Genomic DNA, 12579 nt, shown 5'->3' on the forward strand with positions numbered 1-12579 from the left:
TTATGTTGTACAGGAAATTATAACAGGAAGAAATTCATTATAAGAAAAATTTGATGATATCTATTCAACTGATACAAAATCACAGAATTTTACTTGGGTTACTATTATATGGTTACACCATTATTGTTTGTTTTTTTTTTTTTTTACTTTATTGTATTTATTTTTGAGAGAGAGGGAGAGAGAATGAATGTGGGAGGGGCAGAGATAGAGGGAGAATTTCAAGCAGGTTCCATGCTTGAAGAGCTCAATGCAGGGCTCCAACATACAAACCTGAGATCATGACCTGAGCGGAAACCAAGAGTCAGATGCTTGGTGTACTGAATCACCCAGGCACCCAGCACCATTAATGTTTTTAATTAAACGATTTCTTATATACTGTTATGTTTTAGTGCTCCTTTGATTCTTTCCCATTACAGAAATATTCACAAAGTCGCACGCGATTTTACAGTACTGGATAAGTCTATATTTATCTGAGTAAGCAAATGTCTTACAAATTTCCATGTGCTGTTTGACCTCCCACATTTCCATACTACCGTTAGCTCCTACAAACGCAATGCTTTTCTCCAAACCTCAACGTTGGCTCATGGAGGGGTCTCCATGGCCAATGGTCCCTTTCCTATCATTTCGCTAGAAAAAAATCCTGCTCATCTGACAAAACAGCTTAAATGGAATTTTCACTGTTGAAATTTGTGAATAGCATCACCTAGTTATTACCTTCTCTAACCACTGCTAGAAGTGTCAGTATAGTGTCAGTATATAGACTACCTAACTCTAATGCAAATTTGACAAGTAATTTGCTGGTAGCTATTGGTTCTGTGTGTGGGAGGATTATAATTGTGAGTTAGGAATAAAGCACACATACAGGAACAGAGTTTGGGCAAATATTTTAATAGGTAACATGTGGTGTGGTATTCTACATGACATATGTATACCAGTTGAAATTTAGGTGATTATTTAAATGCCAATAGAAGGGAAAAGATTTATTTTTGTCTCAGTACCTCAAGCACAAAATTTAAAGCTCTGATCCCTCTGTCCTTCTTCCCTGCATTTACTTATTAAAATATCTCTCATGCACTCATGAAATTAACGTGCTTGGATTCCTTCTCTTTGCCACTATCACTTTTTGTAATGTCACTGGACCTTGTGTTCAATTCCTCCCATTCTTATGTTGGACCTACCTAACTGAAGGACAAAAATATCATTCACTCCTGATTTGTGTTATATCATGACTGTCTCAGCCCATTCAAGCTGTTATAACAAAGTACCACAGACTGAGGGGCTTATAAATAACAAACTTTTTTTCACAGGAATCAGGCATGTCAGGTGAGGGCTTGCTACTGGGTTGTAGACTTCTCCTTGTATCCTCACATGGCAGAAAGAGCTGGGATCTCTCTGGAGTTTCTTTTATAAGGACACTAATCCTATTTATGAGGGCTCCACCCTCATGGCATAAGCACCTCCCAAAGACCCCACCTACCAATACCATCACCTTTGGGGGTTAAAATCTAAGACATATGAGAGGTGCCTGGGTGGCTCAGACAGTTGGGCATCCAACTCTTGGTTCATCTCAAGGTTTGTGAGTTCAAGCCCCACATTGGGCCTGTGCTGACAGTGTGGAGCCTGCTTGAGATTCTCTCTTTCTCTCTCTCTCTCTCTCTCTGCCCCTCCCCTACTTGCTCTCTCTGTCTCTCTCTCAAAAATAAAAATAAACTTAAAAAAATAAAAATAAATAAATAAAACATATGAATTTGGTGGGGCCATAAACACTGAGATCATAGCAATGCCAAAGGATTTTATTTTACCTGAATCATGGCCATTTATTCACAAGTATTTACATATTATTAAAAATGGTTGAAGGTGCAAACTTTGCAGTCAGCCTACAGAAATGGTTGGGTCTGACACTTGACTATCTGAAATTATATACATAATTTGAAAAATATAATTAGAAATATCCTCTTCCACCAGAACCTAGAATACCTCTTCACAAAGTTAGAACAGAAAGAAAACTATTTTGTTACTGAATAAGTATTAATCCGAAAGTGATGTTCATCACAGACAAATTAAGGGATTGCAAAATCAGAAAGTGTAACTGTCTTATACATAGCTAAGCAGGTGCAGTGTATTCCATATTGTTTTCAAGATAAACAGTAACAAGTCCTCAAATAAGAGGTCTCGAAAGCACATGCAGTTTACCCAAAATTCACTAGGTAATTGGGGTTACCATTCAAATTATTTTTTTATTCAAAGGAAAAATAAACTTCTTATATCTTTATGACAAGAAGTACTCTTGCAACTTAAAATGCTTAAATTAACTCCCTACTCTTTCACAAAAACTGGGAGATTACTTAAGGCAATTATAGGGGAAGAAAGTTAATTTATGATTTTATTTATTTATTTATTTATTTATTTATTTATTTATTTATTTATTTATTTTTAATCTTTGAGAGAGAGAGAGCGCAGAGGAGAGGCAGAGAGAGAGGGAAAGAATTTTAAAAAGGCTCTATGTCCACTGCGGATCCAACAGGTCTCAAACCCATGACCCTCAGATCATGTCCTGAGCCAAAATCAAGAGTTGGATGCTTAACCGACTGAGCCACCCAGGTGTCCCTATAACTGCTACTTTTCAAATGTTATTTCCCCCTCCCTACGTATACCTTCTAGATTCATACCATGTTTAGGAAAATTAACTTTAAACACTGCTTTCAGAGAGATATTAAAACTCAAAATTCTGTCTCATTTTATTTACCTTTATCTGTTTCACATGAAGAATTTTTTTTTTCTTACCGTATCAGGTTTTATTGGTATCTTCTTTGAACTTGACTGAATATTCACTTGCACTCATGAATATTTCTTTCCCTTTTAAACTATCATTCACATTTTATTTCTGCTGTAAAGTCTTCTATGCATGCTCCAGATGAAAGTGACCACCTTTATTCAGGTTTCCTATCATATCACATGAATTCGTTTGAATAGTCTCACACATTTGCCTTTCCACTTTACCTTCTGGTGTCGTTTGTGCGTGTGCCTGTATAAAACTAACGTGAGTGTACCGCATATTCCCAGGGCCCACAGGCATCAGAAGATAATAGGATTAGCCCACAGATAAAGCAGATATGAAGCCTATATTAAAATATATGTGTTCAGGGGCGCCTGGGTGGCGCAGTCGGTTAAGCATCCGACTTCAGCCAGGTCACGATCTTGCGGTCCGTGAGTTCGAGCCCCGCATCAGGCTCTGGGCTGATGGCTCGGAGCCTGGAGCCTGTTTCCGATTCTGTGTCTCCCTCTCTCTCTGCTCCTCCCCCGTTCATGCTCTGTCTCTCTCTGTCCCAAAAATAAAAAAATAAATAAAAAAAATATATATATATGTGTTCATCAGAGGGAATGTGTATCTCCCCCAATTATAAATTACATAGACTTTATTTGTAAGTCTTGTTCATAAAATTTATCAAATTCTGTGGCTGGAAAATTTTCTCCGGGGTGCTATAGATGCTGTTAATAATTTCTTAATGCCCGATTTCTGATGCATATTTAAGTTGTACATAGAAAACAATTAAAACATTAAAGGTGAAGCTTATTTCCAAGAGGACAAATGGTTACTGGTAAGGATTAACCACTGTAATGGTTCCAGTCTTAGCTCATAGAATATAAAATGACCTAAAATTACGGAGCATTTGTGTTACAGTTATTATCAGGTTAAAATTGTGTTCCCAAATAGATGCTTATTTTCCTTCTTTAATGGGTGCAGACTGTGTAGTTCAGGCAGTCAGGTCAAATCTCCACTGTAGGAAATACAAATTTTACATCTTTCAAAAGGCATTCTTTTATTCCTTGTAATTAGGCAATTAATTCTGCTGGGGTTTTAGGACTACATGCTGTGCAGGAAAGAGAAGTAAAGAAAAGTTGTAAAATCAAATATTAAAATTTTACTTCAAAGGTCACTAAATCACATGACCTACTTCAGAAGTATTTAACTGGAAATAAAGAACTCAGAAAACAAGCTGAGCAACTCAAATTATACAATTAGTTACTTTAATTATATGTAGAAGGTTTCCTCTTAAAAAGCTCACTACTGTGTTTACATAAATAATTTTGAACTATTTTGTAAATACTCTGTGCTGTATCTTCTTTAGCCTTCATTATTTTCAGATGCATATGTGATAATATGTAAGAATTAAATTTCTGTTTGAATTCTCAGCATGCAAAACAAAGAGAGTAGTAGGATTTTTTTCTGTCATGTTATGACTCTGAAATATGTCTTGAAGGATCTGAGCAAAAATATTAACTTTTGGACATCAGGATCGAAATCTAAATTCATTTAACTGCTAAAATCGTAACAATGTTTATTGAAAAACATTTGTCAAATCCCTGTGCAAATTAGTCGATGAAGTAAAATATGACAATTAATTTGTTTTTAGTTTATAATGATAGGGATAAGATTAAATTTTTCATGTTAATAGCTTAAAGATACAATGATTTTCAAAAGAATAAAATATGCAACCAATACAGTACCATATATGTTCTAAACATAAATATTAATATTTAGTATATTCAATAATTTGGATTGAATATTGTACTTAATAATTGCCTATGAATTATATTTTCTATAGAGAAACACTATACGTTCCATTCAAACCCCCATGATGCACAGACATTTGGTATATATTAGGACATAAATAAAACCAAGTAAATTTCCATCAGCAAAGAAGAAATGAACATCATTATTAATAAGATTACTATAGCTTAAATTATCTAACTATGAATACATAAACTCTGATATTCAAATCAAAGTCCTAAACAAATATCCTATCTTAAATATAGATTTAGAACATAATTATAATTAATTAGAAAATAATTATTATTAAAAAATCATACTAGTTCTATATTATGACAGGAGCTGGTAACCCCAGTATATGGTAACCCCATTTTCTACACTTATGTAAGTTTCCAATGGGCCCATAGGGCGATTAGCTAAAGTGACCTTTCTCAGCCTCCCATGTAGGTATTGCCTTAGGTCTAGATTCTAATCTCCTGTGGATTAGAGTAGAAGCAATGTGCACAGCTCAAAGCATGGCCTCAAATGGACAAATGGTGCCATTGCCTTCAGTGACTACAATGCCATTATAAAAGTGAGAGAAAAGTTGATAACCATTGGGACTGTCAGTTCAATATGGCAGAGCAACAAGATAGCAAAATCATGGTTGAATGATCCTGGGAGGTTCTCTTGTCAACATTGGACAAGCCTCCTGGACACATACCTAAGGGAGAAAAAACTGTGTGTTTAAGCCATTGTATATTTCAGTATTTCTTTACAACTCACCGACGTATATTCTAACTGATGTATCTTTACTTTTTATGTCTGCCACACCTGAGCAATATAATTATTTCAGATTCATAATAGTGGCTCACAGTCCCATTTTTTTCTCACCCCAAATGCAGAAGACAGGATAGAATCCATCAAAACTCCAATGAATCTGCTTTTTATGCTATTATAATCTGTATGTTTTAAATCTGTTTATTGCTAATGTAAAATACAGTTGATTTTTGTATATTGATCTTATATTTTACAACCTTGATAAATTCAGTTACTAGTTTCAGTAGTTTTTTGTAGATTTCATTGTATCCTCTTATACAAGACTAGTATATTAAAATATCAGTGCTAGGGTTCTTGGGTGGCTCAGTTGGTTAGTGGCTGACTTTGGCTCAGATCATGATCTTGCGGGTTGGGGGTTCAAGTCCTGCATCGGGCTCTGTGCTGACAGCTCAGAGCCTGGAGCCTGCTTTGGATTCTGTTTCCTTCTCTCTCTCTGCCCCTCCCCTGCTCACGCTCTGACTCTCTCTGTCTCTCTCAATAAATAAGTAAATAAATAAATAAATAAATAAATAAATAAATAAATAAATTTTTAATATGTAAAAAATAATTAAATTAATCAAAAGAAAATAAAATATCAATGCTTACTTACAGGTGAGGATGCAGGGAAATTGTATTTGCAAATGTTAAAAAAAAACCCACAAAACCTCCAATGAAGCTTCATCTTTGCCACATGATTACATGCATTTAAAACAATGACAACAGGCGTGTCTGGGTGGTTCAGTCACTTAAGCGCCCATCTTCGACTCAGGTCATGATCTCGCAGTTTGTGAATTTGAGCCCCACACTGGACCCTATGCTGACAGCTTATAGCCTGGAGCCTGCTTCAGATTCTGTGTCTGCTTCTCTCTGCCTCTCCCCCACTCATGCTCTCTCTCTCTCTCTCTGTCTCTCAAATATAAACAAACATTAAAAAAAAAAACCTTTAAAGCAATAACAACAAAAATTTCAACATTTAAAATTAATAAGGTAATTGAAAAATTATTTCACCAGCAACGATTTTAAAATTAATGAATAATAAATGAGTCATATAAATTTCAAAAACAATGAAATCAAATGGAATTGAAATAATATGGTCATGGGCAAATAAGAGAAAAACATAGACATAATGAAGAATTAAGGTATCTTAAGATACTTGGATTTTTTTTAAATTTCAGGGATTTTTCTTCCCTGAAGATTTCCTTTTTCTGAAATTCTCTTGCTCTGATATCTAAGTCATATGTGACTCATTTCTTTTAAGCCTACGTCTGCATTCTACATACTCAGTTTGCTTTCCCTTGATCACTCTTTACAAAATGCAAACACTTCCTTGCTCCTTAATGCTTATAGATCTTACCCTGCTTTATTTTCCAAATAGTATTTATCAAAATATGATATTTATTAGTATATTTCAAATTATATCTTCCCCACACTTATGCTGGTAGAAACATTCTCTGATTTCATCATTGCTGTACCTTCTAAACAGAATAGCTAGTAAAATGATCACTCATTTTTACTGACACATGAAATAAAAATGGAAGGAAAAGAAAGAAAGACATGAGAGTAAAAAGAGAAAGAAGCAAAAGGAATAGAAGGAGAAAGAAAGAAAAGTAGAGAATATTAGGTTTGGGATTCAAGAAGATAAATGTATTCAAAGTGACATCTAAGTACAGGGAGAAGTGTGAAAAACCTGGAATATACATAGTACCTGGAAATCCAGATTGGCAGGAGCAGAGGGCGCAGAAATATGTAATAACGATGTGTTGGGTTGGGGCCATAACTTGGACACAATATATCTTTATCTTATTCTGATGATGTTGATGCTGTTGGGTTTGTTGCTTGGTTGGTTTTGCTTGTTGCTGGTGGAAGTCGTAATGGTAACAATACTTATAACCGTGAAATTAAATGTCATGACAGGTAGAGTCTGCAACATCATACATAGATATGTTTGTTGAAGATTAAAGAATAAATATAATCGCCAAAGGAGAAATGTAGGCAGATAAGCCAAAATAACAAAATAAAAATGGTCGAGCGAATAAAATTGTGTGAATAAACAAAGGAATAAAATTAGAGCAAGAAAAATAAAACAGTGAGTATGTTTTAAGAAGGAAAATGAGGAAAGTTGATTCAGGCCAAGTCTTCATGACTCTTACCCACGGATACTTCTTTAACAATTAGCAAAGACCTAAACAAAAAGAAGAAAAGTTTACATAAATGAATTGAATCGCAGTAAAAACTGCAAAAATTTGTACATAGGTAGGTTAAATCAATAAAATAAAATATTACATTTCATAATTTGTGGTAATTTGAAAGGAAAACAGTATAAATTTAATCCTAGTGATAGAATAACAAATATTTTTAAGAGGAGGAGTATGTTCAAAGGCTCTTCTTCCATATCTATAATGGCTGACACAGTAGCACAAGTGACAATACGGAAAACATGAGGCTTTGTATGGCTAATGATCAAATTAGAGTTTATTTTTAGTACTCTATTGTTAACTCATGAGAAAACTCATGAATTATGTGTCCTATAATGGCACAAGGAGCAATTTTGAAGTGTTTTTGAGTCAAGCCCTAATGGTTCCATACAGACAAATCCTTTGAAATCTTGAGAACGGCAGATTGTGTGTAAAAGGGAAGGGTTTTTCTCACAGCCGTGCAGAAAGTCCCTACCATACATGATGTGTGCTTCAGATGGAGAATTTACCTGTCGCCTAGATCTTCAATTCAATAAGGACACATCAACTTTAATAAAACAGTGTTGGGGATTAATCGCAAGGTCGTAAGGCCTTTTATCCATATTTGAGGCTTCCAAAAACTAGCTGCTTCTTTGTATTCTAGATCTATCCAAGACCTTTAGGCTTTTTTTTCCCCAATTAAGGCTTAAGGAAAAAAATGGACTTGTGTTAGAACTTTTTGCCATTTAACATGTTCTAATAGACGTTGTCCGTGACATCTTAGAAATTCTTCTTTTTGATAACCAAACCCCCCGTTAAGTTAACTTTTAAAGAGTTGTCTTATTTGGTTAGTTCTGGCTTTTTGAATAGCTACTTTCTTCCACTAACTCATTATCAGAAATAATTCTGTCTAGTAATCTTAAAGTCATTTCCTTTATCGTCTGGAAAGAATATTTGCCCTATTTTTCAATAAACGTGAGCAACAGAAAATATAAAATAGTTGGAGGAGAAATTTGAGTCAGCCAATAAAGTAGAGAGATGGCCTTGATTTTTTTTCCAACTTAATATATATGGTGATATCAAAGACTGGGAAAATGAGGGCACCTGGGTGGCTCAGTCCGTTAAACGTCTGACTCTTGATTTCGGCTCAGGTCATGATCTCATATCCGTGAGATCCAGCTCTGTGTGGGGCTCTGTGCTGACAGCGTGGAGCCTGCTTGGGATTCTCTATCTCCCATTCTCTCTGCTCTTCTCCCCACTCACGTTCTCTCTTGCTCTCTCCCTCTCTCCCAAATTAATAAATAAGCATTTTTAAGCTATACAAAAGACTGGGAATGAGAAGAAAATTAATAAGTAGTCTAACAAACTGTCAGAGTAGGGAAATTTATAGAGTTCTGAAGAAAAGAAACACCAAAGAATTCGTATTAAACAACGAAAGCTCTACTGGGTCCAAGGTCTATGACATTTTAGAAGATGCAAGTAATGCAATCCTGTAAACTGGGGAAGGCTAGACAGAACTTCAAACAATTGTGAGAGAAACTCAAGGGTGATCACATTAGAGTGATGTTAACGATGTCACTGAGAATAATTGCTCCCATATCTGTGTAAGACACAAAAATAGACAAAACATTTTTGAAGGCCAAATTCATAACTTTACATTTCCCGTCACACAAAAAAGTAAATTCTTAATACTCAAATCACATAATCATCGTTTTTGTATCATTTTCAGTGAAATCTGCTTCTTAGGAATAAGCTACTAATTGAAATCAATGTCACATTTCTGGTTCTGAAAAGCCAAAAGCTCAAAAGAAGTCAACATAGTCACAAACCTAGAGTTGTTATGAAAATACCAGATCTCTGAATCTGTGTGTGTGTGTGTGTGTGTGTGTGCATGTGTGTGTGTGTGTGTGCCTGTCTGTCTGTCTGATTTCGGTTTATTTAGTAAACAGGAGATGGCAGTATCTCACCATTATGTAAGGCATTAAGGCATTGAACTTTTCCCTCACTGAGTCTCAAAATGTACCATACCCAAGTGCACAATGTCGTCTATTATTTTGCAGTTTAGAGTAGAGCATTATATATTCAGTTTGACAAAGGCACCAGAAAGAAAAACAAAGATCTCATTTGCCTTTGTTCATTTATATGAAATCAAAAGAGCTGTATTTTGATAATGAATAATTAAAATATTTAGAAAGTAGTAAAACTAAAAGGTGGACTTACAGGAGCCTGCACTTTTAGGATGGTTGTATTCTTTATGCATTGGATGTATTTCTAAGTTTGATGTATAAAGTTTTTATTTACTGCTATGGAAGACATTGAACAATGACTCAAAAATATATAAATACTTAAGTCTAAGGATACTGGTTAACAATTGGCAAAGAAGGAAAACTTAACTGAAAGAAAGTGCAAACAGCTTTGCCAACCAACTTGCTATTTTAGTCCGCGTAAGTTAATGGGTATTCATAGCTGTGGCATGCATTGTTGATAGTCTCCAGAAATAAATTGTCCTTGCTTTTTTTGCTCTCAGGGTCTCCCTCTATAGAAATGAACAATGCCAAGTCCTTAAACTATTGTCCTATTTTTCACTAGAACAGGAATCACCTTCCGGGAGCAGGGGTGTGAGTAACTGAGAGAGCTCTAAGATTGAGGCTTTTTTCCTGATAAAAGAGAAATCATATGTGAAGAAGATATCGTTCTTTTCCTGTGTTTTAACAACACTGAAGGAGAACATATTCTTGGAGCTTCTAAGACACATAATGAACATGGGAGAGGATGGAGACCCCACAGTTCACCAGAAAGCTGGTTCAGATAGCATATGCTTTTATAGCTGCAAAAAGGGCTGGCTATAAAATTTTGGAGGCCTACCTAGTGCAAAATAAAAAATAATTTGGGGTAAGGATAAGATTGTGTGCCTTAAGCCGTTTAATACAAAAAGAACAAAAATAAAATGAAGTTAAGGTTTGTGTTGTTGCTTTTAAGTTTATTTATTTATTTTGAAAGAGAGAGAGAGAGAAAGAGTTCCAAGCAAGCTCCGCACTGCCAGTGCAGGGTTTAACATGGGGCTCAAAACCCCACAAACTATGAGATCATGACCTGAGCTGAAATCCAGGGTCAGATGCTTAACCAACTGAGCCCGTGAGGTTGAGGTTTTAATTTAAAAGATGCAGTAGTCATCTAGGAGAGGGAAATGTTTACTATCTGTGGTGTTTGAATAGTGACTTTGCTTGGTCTCTGGCCTTAGGTCTGTTCTTACTTCATCATAGTGCACACTGTGAACTTGTCTTATGGTAGTGTTCTGTGAGATTATCTACATTCAATAAGTGGACACCAAAGCCTAGCTGTGAGTGTCAGTTGCCTCCTAACAACACCAAAGTCTAAGGATTAGCATCAAATCAGTTGACATGTTATCAGGAGTTGATTTTTTTTCACCCCTTACTTAATCACATCTTATTTATATTTTTGTGTACAACCCAAACAATGCCAAATCTATTAGGACATTTAAGGTTGATTATTACTCTTGAGCCTGGTTGGTTCAGTAGGTTAAGCCTCTGACTCTTGGTCTCTGCTCAGGTCATGATCTCACAGTTCATGAGTTTGAGCCCCATGCTGATGGTATGGAGCCTGCTTGAGATTTTCTCTCTCTCTCCCTCTCTCTCTACCTCTCCCCCACCACCCCCGCTCATGTTCATGCTCTCTCTCCCTCTCTCTCAAAACTAAATAAGTAAGCTTCTAAAACAAATTATTACTTTTTCCCCAGACACATTTCTTACCCACATAACTGCTTATACCCTAAATTAACTTATATTAATTTTATTATACTATATTTATTACCTTCAACTCTTTTTTTGTGAGGAATAATTGACATACACTATTGTATTAGTTTTGTTTATACAACATAGTGATTATACACACACACACACACACACACACACACATACACACTGCAAAATGGTCGCTCCAATGAGTCTAGTTACCACACAAAGTTGTTACAATATTATTGACTATATTTTCTATACTGTATATTATATCCACATGTCTTATTTATTTTATAACTAGAAAATTGTACCTCTTAATCCCTTTCAGCTATTTTGTCCTGTCCCCATCCTTCTCCCCTCTGGCAATTACTTATTTGTTCTATGTATCTATAAAGCTTTTTGTTTTGTTTGTATTATCTTTAAGACTCCACCAATAAGTGAAGTCATGTGGTATTTGTCTTAGTCTGTCTGACTTATTTCATTTAGCATAATGTACTCTAGGTCCATCCATGTGATCATGCATACAAGATTTCATTATTTTTTATGGCTGAGTAATGGTCCATTATATGAATATGTATGTATATGCCACATGTATATTCTTTATCCATGGACATTTATGTTGTTTCCATATCTTGGCTATTATAAATAATGCTGAGATGAACATCAGGGTTCATATGTCTATTCAAATTGGCATTTTCATTTTCTTCAGATAAATATCCAGAAATTGAATTTCTAGATTGTATGGTAGTTCTAGTTTTAATTTTCTGAGGAAACTCTATACTGGTTTCCATAGTGGCTGTACCTATTTACATTCCCACCAGCAGTACATGAGGAGTCTTTTTTCTCCATATACTTGCCAACACTTGTTATTTTTGTCTTTTTGATAGTAGCCATTCCTACTAGTGTGAGGTGACATCTCACTGTGGTTTTGATTTGCATTTCCTGATTGTGATGTTGTGTGTCTTCTAAAGTGCCTATTGGCCACAGTAGCTCTTCTTTGGAAAATGTCTACTCAGAATCTTTGTCCATGTAATTATTTGTTTTGATATTGAATTGTTTCAGTTCATTATATATTTTGGATATTAACCCCTTGTTGGATATAGAATCTCTGACCATCTTCCTCCATTTAGCAGGTTCCCTTTTTATATTTTTGATGGGTTCCTTCACTGTGCAGAAGTTTTTTTTTAGTTTGATGTAGTCTCATTTGTTTATTTTCACTTTTATTGTACTTGTCTAGGAAGAAGATCCATAAAAAATCATTAAGACCTTTGCAAGAAGCTCACCAGCCATGTTTTCTTCT

The sequence above is a fragment of the Felis catus genome, chromosome C2 (assembly GCF_018350175.1).
Source record: "Felis catus isolate Fca126 chromosome C2, F.catus_Fca126_mat1.0, whole genome shotgun sequence".
NCBI classification, from domain to species: Eukaryota; Metazoa; Chordata; class Mammalia; order Carnivora; family Felidae; genus Felis; species Felis catus.